The 16,212-nt window shown below is 45.4% G+C and overlaps 1 long non-coding RNA gene across 1 annotated transcript in view; it reads right to left on the bottom strand.

Annotated features, from left to right (window-relative positions):
* Positions 1-1,568: 1,568 nt before the first annotated feature.
* The window catches only part of LOC120372421, a 35,045-nt gene continuing 20,401 nt past the window's right edge, over positions 1,569-16,212 (bottom strand). Inside the window, exons 2-3 of the long non-coding RNA XR_005584958.1 lie at positions 10,119-10,200; positions 1,569-1,694 (exon numbers count right to left, since the gene is read on the bottom strand). This is a non-coding gene — a long non-coding RNA (uncharacterized LOC120372421). The remainder of the gene's footprint in view (positions 1,695-10,118; positions 10,201-16,212) is intronic.

Genomic DNA, 16,212 nt, shown 5'->3' with positions numbered 1-16,212 from the left:
AATAATTAGATTGGCTAAAAAAATCACCATTAAAAAAGTTGGGGTCTATTGCTTTGTCTTTTGCTTTTTGAGTCAGTAGGGTTCATGTTTTCCAGCTATTCTACACAATCAAAATACAGTGGCTAGAAATGTACTTTTCTCTCTTTAAGTGAAAGGCAAGAATCTCATGTAATCAAAGGCTTCAGGAACTGGAGATTTAAGATAAACACCAAATATTGTGACACTTCTAATAAAATGGCAACACTTATACCTTGTATTTATACCAGTGGTGCTAGTTTTGTATTTTGGGGTGTGAGATGCCAAGGAGCTGGGGAGAGTGTTTTAAAATAATTGGCTTCCTTAAACAAAATAAAGGAACGCACCATCAACAGGAGCAGCAGTCAGATGGGGAAGGTGTAGGGAATCGGAGTAGGGAAGTGATTTTTCCCCTGTACACAGCAATGGTGAAATGGATACTGGAATACTGTGAACTGTTCTGATGTCCCCCTTTTTTTAAAGGATTTTGAAAAACTTGAGAGAGTGCAGAACAGAACCACAAAAATGATTAAAGGTCTGGAAAATGCTCTATAGTGAGAGACAGAAAGAGCTCAGAGGTCTTGATTACAGTGTGCAAGTACCTTCACAGGGAGAAAATACTAACGGGCTTTTTAATCTTATGCGAAAGGCAGAATAAAAACCGATGGCTAGAAGCTGAAGCCAGACAAATTCAAAGTAGAAAAAAAGGCCCATTTCAAACAGCAAGGGTGATTAATTACTGGAACACACTACCAAGGAAAGTGGTGGATTCTCTTGAAGTCTTCAGATCAAGACCGGAAGCCTTTCTGGAAAACATGCTTTACCCAAACATATGTTATTGGGCTCAGTACCTGACTGAAGACCCCTGGTTTGTGTTATACAGGAAGGCAGACTAGAGATGATCTAATGGTTCCTTCTGGTCATGAAATCTATGAAGACAGAGAGGGGATTGTGACATTACTCAGGGTACAATCTGGACTGATGGACGGCTGTGGCCCCTCAATTCTCCAACTTGAGGTGCCTTTACCCTGCTTCGCTGTGAGAGTAACAATTCCTGATCGGCTCATACACAGCCTCCAGCATGTAAACCACTCCCAGCTATACTGTATGAGTGCTATGGCCAGCCACTCATGAATTACATTGCAGAGCAACACCAGCAAATTCCCAGTCCCAGACTTTCCCCCATAAATTAGCATTTTGTACTGCTCAGAACCCTCCTCATATAAAGTCTGTCATTTATTAATAGAAAATGATATGAACAAATCTTGTTATCCCAAATGGAGTTCCCCAAACACTCCAGTCCAAACACACTGGTTTAGATAAAGCAACAAAATAAATGCATTAACTACAGAAAGATAGATTTTAAGTGACTACAAGTTATGAGGCATACAAGTCAAATTCTTCTTCTTCTTCTTCTCCTTATTCACTCCCTGTGGAGCATAAGGCGCCAACCACTCTCCTCCATTCATTTTGTTCTTGAGCGAGACAGCAGATTTCATCCCACTTCATTCCCAAATCTTTCATTTCCTCTTCAATGGTCCTTCGCCACGTCTCCAATGGTCTACCTCTCCTCCTTCTTCCTTGTGGTGTCCATCGTAGGGCAATACGAGGGTGTCTGTCAGCATCCATTCTCATATTGGAGCTCTCGAAAAAGTTTCAACTTCTAAATGACTTGCGAACTGGTAATATAAACAAGTCAAATTGGTTGCTAGAAAATAAAAAGGTAAAATGCAGCTACCACCTAACTTAACAAGCTAAATGAATATAAAGCAAAGGTGTCTCTCACCACAAGTTCCAGCATCTTACTGGCTGAACCTCTTTCAGTCAGGATTCTCTCCCCCCAGCCCAGTGCTGCTTCCTTTGCTCTTCAGGGGTTGATGATGCCAAGGAAGAGCAAGGGAGAGATGATTTGGGGCATCTGCCCTCTCCTCTTATAGCCCTTTCTCTTGCACAAGAATTTTCTCCAGCTGATGCTCAGGATACAAAGTCTGCATGGCCAGGAACCTTAAGATGCTTTGTCAAAATGTAGATTTTTTTCCCACATCCTCTTTCATGCTGAAGAGAGGCCACTTAGTCAGGTGATAAATAAATAAAATAGAGATATCCTATCTCCTAGAACCAGAAGGGACCTTGGAAGGTCATTGAGTCCAGCCCGCTGCCTTCACTAGTAGGAACAAGTACTGATTTTGCACCAGTTCCCTAAGTGGCCCCCTCAAATATTGAACTCACAACTCTGGGTTTAGCAGGCTAATGTGCAAACCACTGAGCTATCCCTCCCTTTGGTCCATTTGACCTTGTTGACACCTGGCTGAAGCATTAGCAAGCCTTTTGTCTCTGGGGAACATGTTTGTGATTGCAGAATCTGTTGGACCACATCTTGGGAATATCATACAGTGGAATTGTATATCTTCACATTATATATGCATACATCCAGACTACAGTATGGAGCAAGGTGTCCTGCCTTGTGGACAGACACTGAGCTGTGAAGATCAGCCTCCAGACTTTGCCACTCAGTGCAATCAGCTCTGTGCATGGCACAGAGCCACATACATTGTCCTCCAGGCAGATAGGCACCACCTGTGTCAGGTCAAAGAGCTACTGTTGTTTGTGACTGACAGCAATTGCTGAGAATGGGGACAAAATAGCAAATTCAATAAATGTGCTAGAATGGGGATGAAAAATTCTGGCAAAACATTTTTGTCATCTGAATTTGCAGAGGAAAGATTTAGGTTAGGTATTAGGGAAAACATTCTAATGATAAAGGAGCAAAGAATCCTGTGGCACCTTATAGACTAACAGACGTTTTGCAGCATGAGCTTTCGTGGGTGAATGCCCACTTCGTCGGATGCAAGACTCGGATGAAAGCTCATGCTGCAAAACGTCTGTTAGTCTATAAGGTGCCACAGGATTCTTTGCTGCTTTTACAGAATCAGACTAACACGGCTACCTCTCTGATAATGATAAAGGGTAATTAACTCTGGAACAGGCTTCCCAGGGACTCTGTGGAATCCCCATCCTTTGAGGTTTTTAAGAGCAGGTTGGACAAACATCTGTCAGGGATGGTCTAGGAGTACTTGGCCTTGAGCAAGGGACTGGACCAGATGACCTCTTGAGGCCCCTTCCAGCCCTACATTTCTATGATTTTTCAGAATGGAAATGTTTCTCGGTGATTGTCTGATTTTGGCAAAAGCCTGATGGAACCCAGCAGGGTCCAAAGAGAAATCTGCCTGGCTTCCTGCCAGCTGGCCTGCATGGTGGACCGTGAGGAGCTGAGGCTCCTGACTCCTTGGCAGCCCCACTTTTGGGGAAATGGGGAGCTGGAATTATTTTGGGGTAGTTCTCTGGCCTGTATTATACAGGTGACCAGACTAGATGATCACAATGGTCCCTTCTAACCCTGCAACCTATGAAACTCTGCATCATTTATTATTTGTATTATGGTAGCACCTAGAGGCTGCAAATGACTTTGGGGCTCCATTTAGGGGACTGGACTAGATGACCTATTGAGGTCCTTTCCAGTCCTATACTTCTACGATTCTATGATTGTGCTACACACTGTGCAGACGCAGAATGAGAGACAGCCCCTGCCCAAAAGAACTCCCAGTGTAACTAGCCAAACAGACAATGAGCAGAAGGGGACTCAAAGGCCCAGAGTTTCAAAGTCTAACAGTGGTTTTCTCAATGTCAGTCCCTGTGACAGTGACAAGGCCGTACGGTTTAATCCTTGCAGTGGATAACAGACACAGCTGAATTTCGGGCAGCAGTTTCTTTCCCCCTCTCAGGATCCACCCCTGGTGATCATTCCCTTTGGAATTATAATGGACATCTCATGCACTACAATATGGACAAACAATCAAGGGCAGGTAATTAAAAAATGCTCAGTGATGGCTTAATTTCATTCCCACTGAAGTCAGTGGGAATTTCACTCATTGACTTTAATGGGAGCATGCTTAATGACTTTAATGGGAGCATAATACTGAGTATTAGTTCCACTTCATGGAACTGGTGCAGATCCCAAATTCTGCCCCTTCACTTCTGCTGAAAAATTATGCACACAGATCCAGGAAATGAAGAACCCTTATTTTAACCAACACAGAAAGGAGCTTGAGGTGTTGTATAAACATTACAACACTCTTTTCCCTGCCTCATAAAAGAGAAAATGCATTGTTAATATTTAGTAGTGCTTGGAAGATTTAAGGAAGCCCAATATCCTGTCTACTGACAATGGCCAATGCCAAGTGCCCCAGAGGGAGTAAACCTAATAGGTAATGATCAAATGATCTCTCTCCTCCCATCCATCTCCATCCTCGGACAAACCAAGGCTAGGGACACCGTTCCTTACCCATCCTGGCTAATAGCCATTAATGGACTTAACCTCCATGCATTTATCTGTTTCCTAGAGACTGGCTCCATGGGGTCCCTCACAAACTGGAGACGGTTACTGTGGGTTTGTCTTTAATATAGCTTATGTACATACTCCACGAACTGAGCATTTGAGCTTGTTCCAGAATCTGGGATGAGCCTATGTTGTGAAAACTGAAATGCTTAAAATAGCACATGCATGTGAATGGACACAGGGTGCTAAAATTAAATTAATCCAGGGTTCTCAAACTGGGGGTCAGGACCCCTCAGGAGGTCACGAGGTTATTACTGGGGGTCGCAAGCTGTCAGCCTCCACCTCAAACCCCATTTTGCCTCCAGCATTTTTAATAGTGTTAAATATATTAAAAAGTGTTTTTAATTTATAAGGGTGGGGGGGGGAGTCGCACTCAGAGGTTTGCTATGTGAAAGGGTCACCAGTATAAAAGTTTGAGAACCACTGAATTAACCCCTCTGGAGCCTCAGGGAATGCAGGGGAGGGGGGCCTCCCTTGGTAGGGTTGGGAAGGATATTGCTCTTCTCATGTGATCCCTCCCCCAGTGACTAATTTTAAATGAAGCTACTCTCCCCTGACATGAATCTCCCTATGGCACTGAAATTAAATATAGACTATAATTTGGCATTTGAGAAGTGAAAGGGATGGTAGCCCTAATGGAAAAGCTAACAGCTTGGCTCTTCTGCAAGCCTCAAACTGCTGAATGAGCTTTAGGGTAGGGAAGGCTGGGCCTCCCAAACAGCCTGGCCCTGCCCCCTATCTGACCCCCACCCACTTTCTGCCCCCCGACTGCCCCCGTCAGAATCCCTGACCCATCCTGCTCCTTGTCCCCTCACCGTCCCCCCGAGACCCCACCCCCAACCACCACCCTGGGACCCCACCCCTGCTCCCTGTCCCCTGACTGCCCCGACCCTTATCCACTCCCCCGCTGAGTCCCGACAGACCCCCGGAACGGCCACGATCCAACCCCCCAGTTCCCTGTCCCCTGACCGCCCCCCCCCAACCTCTACCCCCTCTCTGTGCCCTGACTGTCCCTGGGACTCACTGCCCCTTATCCAACCCCCTGGCCCTGGCCCCTTACCCCTGGCTCCCCCCTCACCCGAAGCCTCAGCGCAGCCTGGAGCTCCCAGCCCCGCCCCCTTACCTCACGGCTCTGAGCGGGGTGGAGCTCAGGGGCCCCGCCGGACCCACGCTGCAGGTGTCCAGAGACACTCCTGGATGCGTTGAGGCTCCAGGAGAGGGGCGGAGACGGGGTCGGGTCGGGCTGGGGCCAGGGAGGGAGCCGCAGCCATTCTCGTGGGGGCCCCTGCAGAGCCCGGGCCCTGGGGCAAATTGCCCCACTTGCCCCCCCTCTGGGCAGCCCTGTCAAAAGCTCTGGGAGTCAATAGCAACAAAGTGCTGAGTGATGCCCCAGGGTGAGATTTCGGTCCAACACTTCATCTTCATAAACATTGAAGGAGAAAGTGGCTAATGCAGATAGATGAATGTGCTCGGAACATGGCCTGCATTGTGCAGTGAGCTACGGTAGATAGACAAGAGCACTATGGGAAAAGAGCATTCAGCCTACTGTGTCAGACCGTGTGGCTTGCTCATGCACTGGTAGTTGGAGAACAGCCATTCATCTACAGGTTGTAAGGGTTGGATGTGTATGAAAATGCTGAAACAATTCCAATCCCATCAGAAATGATGAAAAAACCCATATACTGGGTTTGATGTTGCCCTGTGCAGGTGCAGACTATTCACATAGAAAAGCAAAGAAAAACTGATGCCCAGAAGAAGGAGCCCAGGGGAATTCAACCCTGCCTGAATGAGAGAGCGGCTGCAGGACTGCCGTGTTACCCATGTCTGCCAGCAGGAGCGAGGTCAAAGAGAGGAGGGTGTAGCGAAGCACCTCATTTGGACATTGAAGATGGTGCTTAAACCTATGTCTCTTCTGACATGTTCTTTCTCCTCCACACCTCGTCCCTTTCTGACCATCCCTTCTTGACAGTGATGGAGCGTGCACACAGGGGCCCTGTGACTTGTGACAGAGCATGCCTAGTATGTAGCCTTATTGGTACCAACACATAGTCTCTACTCACAGTTGCCCAGACGTACAATCACCTTGTGTGGTTCACTGCACTCCATATAAGGAATTGCAGAATCAAAGCCCTGATGTGGGCAACAGAGGGCTATGAACCTGACTTTGAGTGGCTCATAGGAATATGGTGCAACCTGGACGATGCTCTGCCCATGATGTGGTGTGGGAGTGTAGCCAGCAGGATTTCCATGGCCTAGCCTGATTCCACACCCACAGGTGGCTAATCAGTCCTGAGGGGATAAGCTCATCAGTTCTCAGGAAGAGGTGCTGCACCACCCCACTCTCGCCCCATTCCCCACAGCTTCACGTGGGCATGGTGGGGCTCTTGGGAGTGACATCAGAGGAGGCAGTGCCCTCTCTGACATCTCTAGGCCTAAGTGTATGTCTACATTGCAGCTGCCTAGGGAGACAGACTTGTGTTAGTGGGGCTTGCACTAGTGTGCTAAAGATAGCTATGTGGAACTTGTGCCACAACAGCCACACAGCAACCTCTAGTGCTCTAACATGAGCTCTGCTAGCACAAGCCTGTCTATATGGGCTGTGAGGCTCGCTCCGAGCCACAATGTAGACATGCCCGGAGTGGCAGCAGGGGAGAGCATGCAGCATCCCAGCAGCTTATAGATCTGACTGTCACATCCATTTTTATGGGCCCATCAAGCCTGGAGACAAGCCTGAGAGCAGAAGGTAGGAAACATACTTCCCCATGAGCACCTGGGCCCACAAACAGAGATTGGAGGGAAGGGGAAGGGCTCTAACTTCCCACCACCAGAAAGCCTCTCCATGTCCTTCTCAGCAGTGGGTACCATACTCTCTACATGGGGGGCAAAAGACAGGCGGGGCTGGTGAGCTATGAACAATCTAGTCATCAGCTTTCCCATGTGCACATTGTTCACGAAGAGGGCATGGTTTTTACACACATACAAAGGCGGAGATCTTTCAAAGCCACCTAGGGGAGTTAGGCAGCGCGCTCCCACTCATGTCACTGAGAATTCTGCATCTCGATCCCCCAGGCCTCTTTGAAAAATCTCTGCCTAAAATTCCCTTTTAACAAATAATGGAGACATTTGTAAAACCCAAACCTGTTCACGGATCCTTCACCATTTGAAGCTAATAACCTGGCCAGCTCCAGTGACTGTTGTGGGTGTTGTCAAGGCCAGGGAGTATTTTGGCGTATGTGTAGGCGACATAAAGTGCTCTCATGCAGCAGAGGGATGCTGATCAGCTTTCAACAGGAATTAAAATGTCCAATGTGGATGAATCCATTGGAAGCTAAATGCTTTTAATCAGGAGCACATGGATGAACTTTGTGTGGGAAGTTTTCCATCCCACTGCCCTCTGCATTACAGGGTGGCTTGTCAGCCGATGGCCCCCTCGTCTTTGGCTTCCACTCCGTCAGATATCTGCTGTGCCTGTTACACACTGCTGTGATGAAAGCACCAGCATGCCACAACTCAGACAGCAACTGACGCGAGCCAGAAGACAATCCCTTCATTTGAATGTAAAGTTATTAGTGTCAAGGCCTGTGTCTGGGATCAGGGTCCTGCCCAGTCTAAACCATCATTTTGAGCTAATACGTTCAGCGTCGTGAAAGTGACAAGGCTGGTTACAATTTATTTGTCAGACCCAGCCGCAGAGAAATGCATCATTAACCAAGTGTAAAACAGCAAAGTCAGACTCTGCTCTTTCAAAGCACTACAATACACTTTCCTTATCTATTGCTGTTGCAAAGGGCCCAGGAGTCACATCTCTCTGTAGAACTTGTTTGACTTATTATGGATCTAGCTACCAACAAAACAACAGCCCTCCACCCCTTGTATCCCTGATTCCACTTCTGCTCAGATATACTGTGACCACAAATTCAGACTTCACTATGCATTGTAACCAGGATATTTTATAGCTGCTAATATGTCAATTTCAAAACCGTTCCCTCTTTGTTAGACTCTGAGCGTTGCTATTCCAGTTCATGCTTTCTAGTTCTTGCTACCAGTGAATGACATTAAGTCTCTTTTTTTAAATTAAATACATATGTGGCCTCCTAAACATTAGCAGAAATCTCCCATCAAACTGCTAACTTGCCCCATGTTAAAAGGAAACTGACAATTTGCCTTCACCATGGAAGGGGACTTTGGGAGTGATAATATATATTGAAGCCAGATGAAGAAAAGGTATTGGAAGCAAAAGGTTAGGGAGCTGCTGCCATTATAAAGCTAAGAGTCTGATTTTTCAGAAGGTGTCCTTTTGTGTTTGCTCACCTTTGCACACTCAAGCAGCTACATGTTCCCTTTTGAAGCACTAAACACCTGTGTGCACAAACATTATTTATTGGAAAATGCCCATGCTGGTGTTTACACATGCAAAGTTGATAATAAATGGTTTATTTTCTGTGGAACTGAACTTGAAGCAGAGGAACATATAAATGCTAACGGTCAATGAAAGACAAGAGTTAACAAAATACATTATGTATGAAGGAGTGTTCCATTTTATAGAGAACTTGTTTGGGTTAAGGCCAAGCTTTAAAAAAAATCCCATTTGTAATGCCAAAAAAACAGATGAGTAGCTATTTATTTGGATAATATTTGAGTACAGTGGGCTGGCACATCATGGTCACCTAAAAAGCCTTATTTGTTCACCACCATTTGACTGTGAATTTGACTGGGAGAAATTGGGCTGACTTTGTGGAATTTGAGATTTTGGCAGAGGAGCTGAAACCATTCTATCGAATGCAGATGCAGTTCAAAATGGTGAGTGATCGCTGTAAGGGGAAGCAATCATTTTCTTTGTCAGGCAGCATGACCTTGTACCTGGGATTTATGTCACAGAATGGAGAGTTAAGAGCAACTTTGAGACCATGTTTAAAGAAAGATGTTAAATGGGAACAGACTTGCTTGTGTAGTGGCAGTGCAAGATTTAAAAACGTATTTGTCCTCTGCATTTGCATTGGCCTATTTGATCTGAACATATCAATGTTCAGCAGTGCCTGTGTTACTTCGGAGTGCAGTCTCAGTGACTGGTGATTTTGAACATCCCACCCATGGCCTGTAGGTTCCAGCAGCCTCCTGAATGGAGATATGTGTTGGTGGGGAAAAGAGAACTGTTGGCCGGTGAGAGACCAAGTGTATCATGGAGGCACCATTCCCCAATAGCCAGATCTGCCAACTTTCCACTCCTGTGCACAGTTGGAAAGGGGTTATAATGCAAAAAGGAATTGATCCCATTCTGTTTTAGGGCCGAATTCTGTCACCCATAATCCCACTGCTTTTAGTAAGGCTACTTGTGATGTCAGAGACTACTCACTATGCATGAAAGGGGCAGGCTGTGATTGTGAATAAGCTTCCCATGCTATATATGTGACATTACCAACCAAGTAAACAAGCAAAACTAAAATCAAGCTTCAAAGAGTACATTGATCTTTGGACAAAAGGAAATAGCTTTCTTATCCCGAAGAGCCTGCATGTCAAATTATATAAAGGGCTGGAGTTTTGATCACCTACTTTCAGAACAAGGACATATGGGGAAAAATAAAATAAAGAAGAAATGGGGCAATGAGTTATTTTAGAAAAAAACAAATTCACAAAAGATTACCTAGGTCCCTGTATGGTATGGAGCAGATACCTTAGTGATATGTTATAAAATGCCAATATGACTTACATGTTGCTGGTAATATGCTCGACCTTCCAGTTTTCAACAAAATGGATATTTCTGTACATTGGAGTGAGGGGATTCATGGAATCTGGAAGGAAAAGCTTACGGTTAATAAATTGCCATTATTTTAATAACGTTTTATTCATTTGCAGTCCTGTGGAAAAAAGTTGGTCTCCTGAAAGCACTGTTAAATATCCTCAAATCTGTACACATGTATCAAAATTCTTAGGTTTGACAATCAAAAAGGAAAGCATATCCCTTGTGGAGAGACTATTATTAAAATGTTATCCATAGTCAAATCCATTTTTCATCAAAAACATACAAAACTCCTGGCAGACTGAAAGTAAAGTAAGTGCAAACTGATGGCAGTCTGACAGTAAAGTCCAGATGGGAACAGAATCTCCCTAAATAATGGAAAATGGGCTTCTAATTAATAAAGTCCCCTGTAGTTGCATCTTTGTTTGGGGAGCTGTTGTGCCTTTAGGGATAGACCAGGGTCAGGAGTGGCCTCCCGGGGGCAGTATTCTGTGCACACTGCTACACTCCGTCAGAGCATGCAGCTTTTACTTTATTTATTGATTTTATTTTACTCATTATTACATCCACACAGGCTACTTCTGCCTGCCCCACCACAAAGCACTTTACTAGTCAGTGGATTGTGTGCAGAATTGCAAGGGAAAGGTGGGTTTTGAAAGGGGATTCAAAGGAGGATAGGAGGTTGTGTATCAGGCAGGACATTCCAGGCATAGAGTCCAACATCAGAGAGGGCACAGAAGCGCTTGTGGGTAGAGCTGGTCAATTTTTTTCTAACTGAATGTTTTTTCCATCAGAAAATGCCACAGCATCAAAATCAAAACTTTCCACAGGAACATGTTGATTTCAATAACATTTTGTTTTGAAAAAAAAAAAAACATTTAGATAAATTCATATTGGATCCTTATTGGAACAAAACAATTTTACTTTTTGTTTCAAAACATATCGTTATAACATTTTAGGAGGAGTTGAAATTGAAATGATGCAGATCAATTTTATTGACATAGAACAAGCAATTGTCCCAAAGTCTTGTTCTGTTCCCCTCACCCCCACCTCCAAAAGTTATTTCACAGGAAATGTTGCAAATTTTGCTCTTCCTTTCATTTGGGAGCCAAGGGGCCAGGAAAGGAGGCAGAGGTAGCGGAGTGCAGGGTCTGCACAGAAGCGTAACAGGTGCCCATTAAGGAGTTTGATACTGATGTGGAATGGGAGGCAGAGCCAGTGAACGGGGTTATAAAATGGTGCGCATGTGGGGGGCAGAAGGGGGGGTGATATGACTGGAACAGCAATCAAGGAAGATGAGTTTGGTGGCAGCATTTTTGATAGATTATAGATGCCTTTGCCCATTAATTTCACTTTCTAGCCCCTCCTGATTGAACAGCTCACTGTAATATCTTAGCTCCCATAGCCTTGTAGGCCTTTGGATTGCATATTTTATACCTTTTGCTTTATTGCTTCGGAAATGCTCCTCTGGACTCCTATGTCTGCAGAATGGCCACGCTGTCTCTTTGAATTCCCCATGTAACATCGCATTGTAGGATTGTTCCAGCCATTCTGTACAGTCCCCTATTCTGCTAAAAACGTATCTGCTGTATATATGTGAAAGGACCAACCCTCCTGTATTTCTAGTGCATGCCTGTATTAATATCTCACATCTGCATAGGACAGATACCAAACTATACACATAAAGCTTAGATCCCTTTAGTGTAAGCTCTGTCCTTAATGTACCCTTTTAAAGGATGAACAGCAGATACAATGATACCTTATATCTTAATAATACCACATCTTTCCATAACAAGAATGGTTTTACTGATCGCCAGTGCTAGACAGCCTCCCAGCACTGCTGCAGCTCCAGGAAGAGATGATGCTATAGTGACACCAGTCCTCCATGTGCATGCTCAATTTTGCCTTGAGGGACCATTTCCTACTCTCCAACTTCTTGCATTTGGAGTTATGAGTCACAACAGCTGGAGGGCAGAAATCGTTAAGGAGGAAGCAAAGGAAGTTATTAAAGCGCAGTGTCCCCATCTCCTCTTCAGAATGCCTCATTTATCACACTGGAATTATAAACCACTCCAGTTAATACGTTGGGTTAGACTGTAAGGAAAGAAAACAAAGGGAAGCCAGCACCTCCGGTAGGAGCAGTCTGAGATGTGGTTGTAGTGCATCTCTGCCTCTTGCCAGTTGTTTTGTTGAGTTCTAGTGAAACATCCAAGTCCATTATTATTAAGGCTCCCACCCCCACCTCCTCAATTCACAGCAGAGTGTAAAATTAATTTGGTTTATTTCAGAGTGGGCGATCGCTGGCTGTCTTCACTGCCTCCCCATCTGCGAGGAAACAAATTTCCTCCTTAAGTGCTTTCCACTTGACCTGCTCTTTTCTCCACTGAGAAAATTGAGGTCAGCGGAGCGGTGTTGTGCACTGGCAGCCATTTTCACAGTGCCCTGGGTTTTGATTGCAAATGCTACAGTGGGGCTGGGCCTAGGATCCCTGCATTGCCTCGTCCAGCAATTTATCAACTCGCAATGCTCCTGACCATGGCTAGCTTCCGTGCCTTGGTCCCAGGAGACTTGGGGGATTTAGGGAGGAGGAGGCTGCATTCCCACTTGGTCCAATTATTTTTCAGGCCTCTTATACACAGTTTGAGAGGTTACGTCTGACAAGCACAATAAATAAAGCTAAGCCAGAGAGCTGTGGGAGGGGATGGAGCTATCCTGAAGCATTTGAGAAAGACTGGGCCTGAGGTATTAACTCCGACCCTTCCTTCTGTGTGTGAATGAAAGGCACTGGGCTAGAACCAGTTGGATAGCGGAGGAGGCAAGTACATTGCAAACTGTTTGACAAGTTACTCTCACTGCTTGTAGATTTTGCTTCATTAACAATATTCAGACATGAAAATGACCACGTATACATGCAGCTTGTACAGGGTTTAGCAGAATGCTCCGTCTCGCTGTTTTTAAACACATAGGCCTGGATTCTTCTCCCTTGCCCTTGCAGCAGGACTGGAGGGGAAGAAGAAAAATGACTGGAACCCACCTCCCGGTGTTATGGAACAGCCAGCATGACCGTCCAGCTCCTGCTGTAAATTAGAGCAACCTCAGAGCTACTCTGTATTACGCCATATGGACCATGGGAAGTGGAGAATAGGCACAGAGTAGCACTCCACCCCTCCTAATAGGGCTTGTGTAGGGCCCTGACACCAGCTCTGTGCAAGCTGGGCCAGCAGGGTGTGTTCTAAAGCAGCTGTCTCAATCCTATTAAGACTTGGACACTCACGGTCAGAGTGGCCCAAAGAGGTCTCAGGGTTTGTCTAAACTGCAATCAGAGGTGTGACAGCAGTATGTCTACACCTGTTGCAAACTAGATCAAAGCTACTTTGGGTAAATTAGTCATGAAAGCATGGGCTGTACAACTTGCTTGGGATCCTGGGTATGCCCTTGAGCAGCTAGCCCATGCTGCTGTGGCTTCTCTCCTATTGATACTGGATCTAGCTTGACCAAAGCTCGCTCAGGTATGTCTACACATGTTGCAGTCAGACCTAGGCAGCGTAGACATCCCCAGTGCATAACTGACACTCGGGCCCGTGGCACGTCATTCCTACTTTACACGCTTCATGGCTGAAAGCTAACCTGGCACTGTTTATAAAGGAGCAGAATATTCAACAGCCTGCCAAAGGAGCTTGTCCCATGGCTCCTGCAGCCTGTGGGGACATGGTCTCATTCCCTCTCCTCCTTCACTCCTGAGCAGGGTCTGACAAAAGGTGAATGGAGAGAAAAAGGGAAGGGTGAGAGACATAAAGGGACAGTGTGGATCAAATCCTCTCTCCAAAGCTGCAACTGTGATAGATAAGTGCCTCCTACCCTTAATGGAGGGGCAGAAACTCCCCAAGCTCTGTTCTAAATTTGTAGCGCCAGCAGGGTACGGGCTTGGGCAGTGAAGGACAAGCTAGTGCTCCAAAATGTTCCTTTCTTGACCACAGCTTTGCAAGATATGGGGCAGAGACTCTTTTCTAAAGGGTTCCATCTTTTCCCACTCGCCTTTGCTGCTCCCAGCACCAGATAGGGGGTAGCGGGCACACAGGAGAGACGTGTCGGTATTGGCTTGCAGCTATCCTGTTCTCAGGGGAGAACGTTAGGGGAAGCCCACCTTAAGCCCTGAAGAGGGACAGATTCGCTGGAGCAATCGTTGTCTGGGGGCAGGGGTGGATCTTTGGGCTGATGTTTGGAAAAAGGGGCACATGTACCAGCACTTTTAAAAGTACAATTCAAATGCTGGAACAGCTGGGATGATTCTCTACCTAACAAGTTAGAGTAGAGATTTGGTTGCTGGGAACCCTCCTCAGAAGGGACAGGTGACTAGATACTCGCGGGAATGACTCAGGAGTCCATATTCCATCTACTTTGGTTAACTCTTCTGACTCTGCAGGACCCTCTAGTTGCAGCCAAGAGTTTACCCCGTGATTGTTACCGTTGGATTTGCACAGTTAGATTTGTATCCATTATATACACATTCCTCTGGCAGAGATGATGGACAAGTGCCAGCTGCATTCCTCTAGTTACTGTCAGTCTATTAACCACATCACTCATTCATTTACTGTGAGTTACTTCTATTACAGGCCCCAACCTAGATCCGGCCTCATTGTGATAGGCCTCGTACAAAGATATAGTGAAAACCAGCCCAAAGAGTTGACAATCTAACTAGACAAGACAAACAAGAGTTGGAAAGAGAAAGAGAGGGGAAGTAACTTGCTCACCATCATGAGAGGTCAGCAGGAGAGTTAGCAATAGAACCCAGAGCTCCTGACTCCCTGCCTGGGGCTCTGTCCACTAGATTACACAACCTCCCCAGCCTTGGTAGCGCCTGGACATGCACATCTGGAAATCTCTCTTTAACACAGCAATGTGGGTGCTAGGGAAAGCTAGTGCTGCAACTAACTAGGGGAAATATATTACAAACACTCGGTAAGTAAAAGCTTATATGTTCTGCAGAGTATGTTGTAACCTTCATTTTTTTCTACCCCTATTGCAGAACTTCCATTAATCCAAATAAACAATCTTACTTTTGATGTACCGGAGGGGTGTATTGCTCTTCTGTTCCTGTGTTTGGTTATTGACTCACAGAGAAAACTTATTGCCTAGCTAGTGTTTGGAGTAGGGCTGAGTGAATAATATACAACACACCATTTCCTTGACAAATATAGCCTCTACCTCTGCTCATAGAATGGGCATGAGCCAACTGTAGTCTCCTCCAGTTTACTTCTTTAGAACTGCTCAACAAATTGGTTTGCAATTTCATTGTATTTATTTTTGACCTGTGGGTTGATTGTGAGCAGAACATTAATATCAATACTTGATACTCAAAATTGGTTACAAATAGGGAAAATAGCTTTATTATCTATCTAATACGATTCCAGGAATGTCTCTCTGAAGCCTTAAATGCCTGTAGAGTCAGTGTGAAGCAACAGAATCAGCTACAAGCTTGGCTGAGAGCTCTTTTTGTTTGGAATGTCACCAGTCATCAGTGGGATTCATGGTCTGTTACCATCCAGTTTTCAAGTTCTCAGCCATTTTGACTTTACGAATTAGGCCCGTATAGGGTACAGCTAAAGCAAGGCATGTATCTATGCTATGCCAAGAGTCCTAACCATTGTGATATCAGAGGTAACTCAACCAAACATCACCCTTACTCTATAGCTCATTTGCATGCAACAATTCCATTGGTTGTATGAGAGAGACGGCACAGACGATCGATTGCTTGGTCCATCTGCCACAGTTCTTCAAAACTACCCACAGAACCATCACACTTAATAACCCTAAATTCACATAGACCCTCACTGGTGCACTCATCCTTTGTTCGCCACCTGCACAAATAGACCTTCCAGCATAGCACAATCAACACAATCAGCATCCACAATAACTCTGAATACACATAGCCTCTCACTGCAGCATACACCCCTCCTTCTCCACCCACACAACCTATCCAGCACAACACAACCCACACTCATCAAAACAATAACCCCCAAAACAGATAACCCCCTCATTGCAGCACAACAACTCATTCACTCCC

The sequence above is a fragment of the Mauremys reevesii genome, linkage group 9 (assembly GCF_016161935.1).
Source record: "Mauremys reevesii isolate NIE-2019 linkage group 9, ASM1616193v1, whole genome shotgun sequence".
NCBI lineage: Eukaryota > Metazoa > Chordata > Testudines > Geoemydidae > Mauremys > Mauremys reevesii.
The sequence above is the reverse complement of the archived record's forward strand: the minus strand, read 5'-3'. Positions and strand labels throughout refer to the sequence as shown.